General features: G+C 32.8%; 1 long non-coding RNA gene across 1 annotated transcript; it reads left to right on the forward strand.

Annotated features, from left to right (window-relative positions):
* Nucleotides 1–692: 692 nt before the first annotated feature.
* On the forward strand, nucleotides 693–2,372 carry LOC141706485 (uncharacterized). The gene is made up of 2 exons (XR_012568844.1): nucleotides 693–840; nucleotides 2,241–2,372. It is a non-coding gene; the product is annotated as an uncharacterized LOC141706485 (long non-coding RNA).
* Nucleotides 2,373–10,076: the final 7,704 nt, after the last annotated feature.

Genomic DNA, 10,076 nt, shown 5'->3' on the forward strand with positions numbered 1-10,076 from the left:
TTATAAGATAACTAAAATTTAATATCTATGAATGTTTTATGAGGTGGTATAATGAGATTCTCAAAATATACTCCGTATTTCGCCTAAATTTTAAATTCAGTTTTATGTTGATTTTTTATTAATAATGTAGGGTTTACCGACTACTACTTCATTCATTTTTTGCGAGTAAATTCCTTCTCTCTTCTTAATAGTTTTGAAAAATAATATATTTTAAACAATTTACATTGAATCATCATTAATAGGAGGTGATAATGTATAGAGGAAAGAGCAAAGAGGAAAAAGAGAATAATAAGGATTTTATTATCATATAACTTGTTCTCGATTATAATAGAAAAAGAATTTATATGGCGAGTAACCAAATAATAAAAAAAATATCGTAAAAATGAAACTATTACAATAATCAAATTATCCAATAACAATATTGTATATGTTAACATCCCTCTTTAACCCACGATGGTAATCGAGAGTTTGCCAAACAAGAAATGGAGCTACATAATCAAACGATTCAAAGTTACAACATAGAAAACAAAAGTATCTAAACGAATTAAAAAATAAAGTCACCAATCCAAAACAACCAAATCTTTCAAGAGAATCCAAAGCGCATCAAACATAAGAGAAATCTTTCAAAGATGCAGCAACACAAGAAAAAAATAGAGCAATCCAAGTGTATCCAAACGAAATCGGAGTAAATTTACTCTTCTCCCCGCCCGTTTGTCCGTAAATTCATTACGACGTCATCTCGTGTACTCATGGTTGGTTGTGGCAATACTGGTTAGGCATGGTACTTTCTTTTTCGGTTGTTAAAATGTAAGATTCCTGTGAAAGGACCCCACGGCAAAGGTATGAGAAGTCGAGTTCTAAATTTTAATTATTAATATTTTATTGAGTTCTTGTTTGTGAGTTTTACTTGGTCAATTTGATTATTGTGTATTAATTTAGCATTACGAGATTCTTAGTGGTTTTTGCATCTTTTTCCGGTTATTATTTAAAATATTTTATGCCTTAGTTCTACATAATTATCTTATTTCTTGTTTTCATCCATTGTTCATGTTGTCAGTTCAAGTTATTGATTGTCATTATCTTTTACGCTCTTGGCCTAGTTCATATTACTCGGTGATAGGATTTGAGATGAGTCCAATTATGTCTATATTTTATTATTAATTATATTTGTGATAAATTGTTGATAGCTTATAAACCTGTCATAATTATAAAAGAGGTGGTGGTGGTTCATTGGCAATAAAAGGCGACATACATTTTAACATACTTGAATAATTTTAGGCATGATTTACGTTTAGGTTTTTATAAAATTTAATGGTTTTTAAGGTTATTTACTATGAGATATTGTTTACAAGATTTATGCATGATTTTGACTGTAATTGATTCCAACTAGTAGTAATAATTCATAGGAGAGTATTTGAATTAATGTTCACATTAGTGATCATTAATATGCATGAGTTATTTCTTTTTATCAGAACTTGCAGGATTTCATGTTTGGATCATTAGTGCCTTAATGGAAGGCTTTCATTTGTAACTCTAATGAGTTTATTAGTGTCTTGGACTTTTATTTGTATCTTTTATGAGTGGTGTTTTGGTGGCATAATTTTTAGCCTTTTAGAAAAAATAGTGTGCCAATTTGTTTTGGCTTATTTGTGTCTAACTAAAGATTTTTTTTGGTTAGATTTTATCTATTTTTTTTATTTTCCTTTTTAATAATTTATCGAATATGATTTTGTTATTTGAATACTCCCTCTATCCCTCTCAAATTTTTACATTTGGGTTGAGCACGGAGTTTAAGAAAAATGATAAAATAGTGGAGGAAAGTTAAAAAGTGAGTAAAGTAGTGGGACTGATTAATATTATATGTATAAAGTGGGTATAGTGGAGAGAAGTAGTGGATGTAGTTTTTTTAAAAATTATAATAACTTTACTATTTTTGGAAAATTTTGAAATATAAACAATTTAATGCGACATTCCAAAAAGAAAAGTGTAAACAAATGGGAGGGACAAAGGGAGTATAATTATCCTGTATTCCACTTGTCTTATTTTCAGGATGCTGGAAAGAGTTTTAATGGTTTTTCCTCTTATCAAACGTTTAAAACACAATCATTTATCCAGGGAGTACAGATCTGAAGAATTCTTAGAATATACTAGTATTGTTCATATTTTATGTGTAGAATATATTTTGTCAGGGAACCTTTTTTCCCCTTTGAGTTTTTTCTCATAGGGTTTTACTCTTGCAGGGTATTAACGAGACCTTTTGTGGGTTATCTTTTCAGACATTTAAAGGTGATGTTATTTAATTTTCCGGGAGTACTTGTTTACTCTTTGGTTAGATGATACACTTTCAATGAATAAAAGAAATTTTGTTTCTCCGGAGTGGCAACTCTATCCTTCCGGTTTGTAATCTTGATATTTATATCAATGAAATATTTTCCTAACAAAAAAAAAACGAAATCGGAGTTAAAAATAAGTCCAATCAGCAATAGAAAAAGAACCATCCATGTTATCCAATAACCAAAGTAGCAACCATAAAAACTAAATCCAAATTTAAAGTCAAATCCAATAACCAATCTAAACCAACTCCAAATTTGATCTAAATTATAATCGTATCCAAGTCAGCAAACCGTATCCAATCCTCACAAAAAAAAACTGATTCCAATTTAAAAATCCATATCTATTGAGTAAATAATCAAGTCAAGGGACAATGTATCCAGAGAACTAGATAAACTAAAATAATTATGTAAAGGGCCAATGTGTCTAGAGCACCAAATAAACTAAAATAATCACTCTAAGGGTCAACATGCCTAGGGCATCAAGTAAACTAAAACTAAAACAATTCCCCAAGGGACCAATATGCCTTAAGTACCAAATAAATTCCATCATAAACACCCGAAAGAAGAAAAAAAGGAATACTGATGTGTTTAGGACTACTTTCGTCATAGATCACGATAAAGAGAAAAGGAAGATAAGAGAAGAGAAGGAAGGTATACATATGTGTTTAGGACTACTCGCAAAGATCACGATAAAGAGAGAAGGAATACAAGATGGACAGTATAATTTTTTTATCAATGAACCAATATCATCAAAGAGACAAAAAGTGTGTATGAGAGTATCAATCAGAAAAAAATGAAACCAATAGAAAAAACTACAAACAAAATCAATTAAGTTTACCCCGGAGAAATCCAACCCAATTCGAAAGAAGAAGAACGTGAAGGAAAAAAATAGCTATCGCAATTAAAACTCGAAATATCAAAGAATGAAAACATAAGCGACTTGGGAAGTATACGAGAAAATACAGTAATCAAAACACATGTTTTGAACCCAATATGTGAAATTCACCTCGATATAAGTCATCATCAACATATCCCCGATCGAACAAACCTAACTCTTTCTACCATATAAAGTATAGATGTAAGAGAGAATAGCAGGTTTTATATACAACATATGATAAGGAAATGACAGGCATATAATTTCTTTTAATCAATTTAGGCGAGTTGGTAATATTTCATGAATAAGTTTTTTATGTATAAAAGTATGGTAGTATTACTTGTATACGGATTTTAGATGTTAACAGTAAAATCCATATATTTTTATATTTATCATGACTCATCCACAATAAACACAATTAATAAAGAATTTCTATGAAAGTTAAGGATGTTACCTTGAAGACGAAATTAAAACGACCGTTAAATAAGGAATAGAAAAAGACACAACATAAATATTTTTAAGTCGTAGTTTTATCAAAAAATAATCTTACTTTTGTATACATAATTTTTTTTCTCATAAATAATTATATTCCTGTGATTAGATTTACTAAATTTGTATCTTAATCTTGATAATTTTTTCAGCTTGAGCACCGATCTAGTAAAGACAGATGTCTATTATAAATTTAAATTTATATTGGACAACATAGATATATTAATTGTAATTACCAATAGTAAGAGTCACGTCCTAAACAAATATAAAAAATTATGATTGAGTTAAGAATCGATGCACATATGGCTAAGATGTAATATCCCATATTTTCAAATATTATTATATTATTATTTGGAATTGTTTATGTGGGTTTTATGTGAATTTTAGGGAATTATATGATGATTGGAGTTGATGTTTAGGATGTTTATATATGATATTCTTTGAGTACACTAATTTTTATGTGTCCATAATAAAATATAGATAATTGTGATATTTTTCTGGTAATTTTTGGACTGTTATATGATTTTATAATAATATATGGATGTATTAATTATTTTTTGTATAATTACAAAACTATTTTTATAAAGCCGTGTTAGATATATTTGAGCTTTCATGTCTAATATGATTTGTGTTTAGTTTTCAGAACTTAACAACAGGACATATCAGGACTTACTGAAATCAGAACTTACTGAAGTTAGAACTTAATATCAGAACTTAAGGCGTCAGAAGATACATATCAGTACTTAAGTGCGGGAAGACTTCAGATAAGGAATGCGGCTGATTTACAGGAGAAGATCTGGACTAAAATAAAAGAAGATATGCATGAAGAGTTAGAGGACTAGAAGACTTGTAGAAGATATCTAATTGATATATTTTAGGAGACAGAATTATATTCCATATCAATTAGAATATATCTTGTAACTGTGTACTATATAAACACAGCTTAGGGTTTACACTATATGTGTTATCATTATCGAGAATATTATTTCTTTGTAACCTAGCAGCTCTTAGTGATATTGTTCATCACTGAGAGAGAACAACAGTTCATATTGTAACAGGGTTTATTGAATATACTTGATCTTTGTTACATACTTGTGTTTAAATCGATTTGATTGTATTAACACTGTATTCAACCCTCTTCTACAGTGTTGTGTGACCTAACAAGTGGTATCAGAGCTTTTCTGTTAACACACATACAGTAAAGATCCAAACAATCATGTCTAAAGAAACACAAACTCCAACCAAGCCCACCAAAACTCAAGATACTCAAAACACTCAAACCCACAGTCGATATAAGACTATTAGGGTTCCCATACTGAGACCTTCTGAGTATCCCATATGGAAAGTGAAGATGACTATGTTTTTGGAAGCTACAGATCCAGAATACTTTGATAGGATTAATGAAGGACCAAATAAGCCTACCAAGCTCTCTCTTGCAGTTGCTGATCAACCAACAAAGTCCATACCAAAGGAGAAAGGTGATTACACAGCTGAAGACATCTCATTTATTGCCAAGGATGTAAGGGTAAGACATTTGCTGCATAGTACCATTGATAATGTCATGTCAAACAGGGTAATTGGATGCAAGACTGCAAAGGAGATATGGGATGCTTTGGAGACAAGATGCCAGGGAACTGATGCAATCAAAAAGAACAGGAGGACTATACCCACTCAAGAGTATGAGCACTTTGACTCAAAAGCTGATGAGTCATTAACTGACTTATATGACAGTTTTGTCAAACTCTTGAATGATCTGTCACTGGTGGACAAGGAATATGATCTTGAAGATTCAAATCTAAAATTCCTTTTAGCTCTTCCTGAAAATTGGGATTTGAAGTCTACTACCATAAGAGACACTATGACCTTACTGAAACTACTCTTGATGAAATTTATGGTATGCTCAAGAATTATGAACTTGAGATGGATCAAAGGAGCAAGAGGCATGGAAGAAAGTCAAGGATAGTTGCTCTTAAAGCTGAGGAGGAATCTCCTAAAGGGGTTGCCTCAAAGAGGGGCAAAGGAAAGGCTCTCATCATAAAGTCTGATTCAGAGTCATCATATTCTGATGATGATGATGATTCAGAAACTGAAAGTTTACCTGAAATGGATGTTGATGCAGAGATGATGCAACTGTGTGCTCTTATGGTGAAGGGTATCACAAAGATAGCCTACAGGAAATTCAGAAAGGACAAGAAGTTTTCCAGGAAAGGTGGAAGTTCTGATAAGAAATGATTCAGAAAGTCTGAAGGAAAAGGAGGAAAGTATGACAGAGGAGACAACTCAAATGTCAAATGCTACAATTATGGTGAAAGAGGCCACATATCTCCTGACTGCAAGAAAGGAAAAAGTGACAAAGGCAAGGCACTTGTCACAAAGAAAAAAAGCTGGACAGACACTTCAGATTCTGAAGATGAGGTGAACTATGCCTTGATGGCAAATGCTGATAGCATAACTGAAACTGCTGAATCGAAGGTACCTCAAACAACTTATGCTTTTCATACTGATGATATTACTGAGTTGAGATTATATCTTAAAACCATGTTCATTAGTTATAGAGATCAGACTTTAACATGTGAAAGATTAACATATGAAAATCTTGCTTTTAAAAACAGAAATGACTATTTAGAAAAGGAGTTAGTTTTTCTTCATCAAACTAAGAAGAAAGAGATGAGGCTTTGTATGTTAGAGATGAAGTACTAAAATTGAATTAATCTCTAAAAAATGATTTAGAAAAGGAAAGAGAGATCATCAGAACTTGGACTAACTCTGGCAGAACAACTCAGGATATACTAAGTAGTGGAAACTGGAAAGAGGGCTTAGGGTATGAAGATGATAAAAGTGAGAAAGGAACTGTGAAAATTGAGCCAACTGTTGTTAAACAGACTGTTACGCCAAAGGTAAATTATGTTAAATTTGTACCAAAAACTGTAAAGTGTGATTTTGTAAAGATGAAAGAGTCTAGGACAGAAGTCAAAGAATAGTCAACTTCTGACAAATTAAAACAGGATAAACCAGCTGAAATTAATATAGGCTTAATGGCAAAGAAGCAGCTTAAACATAAGCTGAAAGAGATTAGAAATGTGAACAAGGTAAAAGAAGATAGGAAAAATAGGAATGGAAAGGAAGGTGTGAATAAAGGCAATAATTATATGCCTGTTCCTAATGCTCCTAGAAAGAAATGTTATAACTGTGGAAACTCTAACCATCTTGCTTCTTTTTGCAGGAAAAATATAGATATAAACTCTTTACATCCTAAATAAGGAGTTAAGAGTCAGTCTGTTAGGTTTAAACCACAAAATTCTTGTTTTCATTGTGGTAGTTTATGGCATTCCATTTATACTTGTAAGGAATATCATAGTTTCTACTATGATTATTATCAAATAAAACCTTCTTTGAAGAAAGTTAGTATTATTCCTTCTAGTGTAAAGTCTGATGCAAAGTCGGATATAAATTCTAATAAACAGCATCTTAGCATAAACTCTGAAATTAAATCCGCTGCAAATGCTAACAAACTTAAAAAGGCCAAAGGATCCGAGCAAGTCTGGGTCCTTAAAACTAACAAATAGTGGTCTTTGTGATTGCAAGGCAACAGGAAAAACATCGTAGTTCCGGACAGTGGATGTTCAGGACATATGATTGGAAATAAAGCCCTGCTATCAGACTTTGTGGAGAAAGCTGGCCCATGAGTTTCTTATGGAGATGGCAACATGGGAAAAACTCTGGGATATGGAAATATCAATCTTGGAAATGTCATCATTGAATCAGTAGCTCTTGTCTCAGGACTTAAACACAATCTTCTAAGTGTGAGTCAAATCTGTGACAGAGGTTATCATATGGATTTCTTTGAAGAACACTGTGAAGTTGTAAGTAATTCTACAGGAAAAGTGGTTCCGAAAGGTTACAGGCATGGTAACATATATGAAGCCATACTTTCAACAAATTCCGATGGTTCTGCAATCTGTCTGTTAAGTAGAGCATCAATTGAAGAAAGCTGGAATTGGCATAAGAGACTCTCTCATTTAAATTTCAACAACATAAATGAGTTAGTAAAGAAAGATCTTGTGAGAGGACTTCCAAAATTAGTATTTGCTCCTGATGGCCTTTGTGATTCATGTCAAAAGGTAAAACATAGAAAATCTTCATTCAAGAGCAAAACTGAATCCTCAATTCTTGAGCCTTATCACTTACTGCATTTTGATCTATTTGGTCCAGTCAATGTCATGTCAATTGCAAAGAAGAAATATGCTATGGTTATAGTGGATGAGTTTACAAGATACACTTGGGTGTATTTCTTGCACAAGAAGAATGAAACTGAATCTACTCTAACTGATCATGTCAGACATCTGGATAAATTGGTCAAAGATTCTGTTAAAATAATAAGAAGTGATAATGGTACTGAGTTCAAGAATTCAATCATGGAAGAGTTCTGCAAAAAGCATGGAATTAAGCAGGAATTTTCTGCACCTGGAACTCCACAGCAAAATGGAGTAGTAGAAAGAAAGAACAGAACTCTCATTGAAGTTGCACGAACTATGCTTGATGAAGCAAAGCTACCAACCTACTTTTGGGCTGAAGCTATGAAGACTACTTGTTTTACACAGAATGTTACACTCATAAACAAGCATGGAAAAACATCATATGAGATGGTGAAAAAAAAGAAGACAAATCTGAAATACTTTCATGTATTTGGATGTAAGTGTTTTGTTCTTAAGACTCATCCTGAACAGCTGTCAAAGTTTGATCTAAAAGCTGATGAAGGAATTTTTGTTGGATATCCACTTTCCATAAAAGCCTTCAGAGTCTACAATTTAAGAACAAGGGCTATCATAAAATCTATCAATGTATCTTTTGATGATACAAAGATTACTGGACTTGAAGATTTCAATGATCATGATCAGCTGAGATTTGAAAATGAAGATTTAAATTCTGATGGCTTAAATCCTGATCCTGTAAGTTCTGACGGGTTAAATTATGATGTCATTGAAACTGTGGTAACTATTCCAAGGGAAAATGCACCTGTTCAGGGGGAGCAAGCTGAAGATCCTACCACAACTCAAGACTCTCAAGAAGCATCGGAACCTGTCACTGGCTCTTCAAGTTCTGATTCATCAAGTTCTGATGATCCAAATTCTGATAATTCTAAAAACTCTGATTCTTCAAATCCTGAAGGATCCAACTCAAATTCTGAAGTCTCAGAGAGCATATCTACAGGGGGAGCATCAGAAAATGCTGATGGAGACAGCATGGATCATGGGGGAGGATCCAGTTCTAGATAACAACTTCCATCTGCAAGGAAGTGGACTAAAGCACATACACTTGACTTAATAATTAGAGATCCTGAAGCAGGTGTTAGAACTAGAACAACAACATTAAATGAATGTCTCTAACATTCCTTTCTGTCTCAGACTGAACCAAAGAAAGTGGAAGAAGCTCTTCAAGATGCTGATTGGGCGCAAGCAATGCAAAAAGAGTTAAATGAATTTGAAAGAAATAAAGTCTGAACCCTAGTGCCAAGACCAAAGAACAGATCAATTGTTGACATAAAATGGGTGTTCAGAAACAAAACTGACAGTGATGGCATAATTACAAGAAATAAAGCAAGGCTGGTTGCTAAAGGCTACTCTCAACAGGAGGGTATTGATTATGATGAAACATTTGCACCAGTTGCTAGATTGGAAGCCATAAGAATCTTTTTGGCTTATGCTGCTCACAAGAAGTTTAAAGTCTTTCAAATGGATGTGAAAAGTGCTTTTCTCAATGGAGAATTGGAAGAAGTGGTATACGTTGAACAACCTCCAGTATTTTTAAATCCAAAATTTCCAAATCATGTCTACAGACTTGTCAAAGCACTTTATGGCCTTAAGCAAGCTCCAAGAGCATGATATGAGACTTTAACTCAATTCCTTCTGGAAAGTGGATTTTACAGAGGTACAATTGATAAAACACTGTTCTACCTCAACCATGGAAAGGACTTACTTTTGGTATAGATATATATTGATGATATCATATTTGGTTCTACAAATGTCAAACTCTGTGAAAGGTTTGTAAAGCTAATGCAGTCAAGATATCAAATGAGTATGATGGGAGAACTTAGCTATTTTCTGGGACTTCAAGTCAAGCAAAATGAAGAAGGTACTTTCATAAATCAATCCAAGTACACCAGAAATTTACTGAAGAAATTTGGAATTCAAGACTATTCAACTACATCCACTCCCATGGCCACTGCAACCAAGTTAGATAAAGATACTGGAACATCAGTAGATATTACTAACTACAGAGGTATGATTGGCTCATTACTCTATTTAACTGCAAGTAGACCTGATATCATGTATGCTACCTGTCTTTGTGCAAGATTTCAGGCTGATCCAAGAGAACCTCAT

The sequence above is a fragment of the Apium graveolens genome, chromosome 2, assembly GCF_009905375.1.
Source record: "Apium graveolens cultivar Ventura chromosome 2, ASM990537v1, whole genome shotgun sequence".
Classification (NCBI taxonomy): Eukaryota; Viridiplantae; Streptophyta; class Magnoliopsida; order Apiales; family Apiaceae; genus Apium; species Apium graveolens.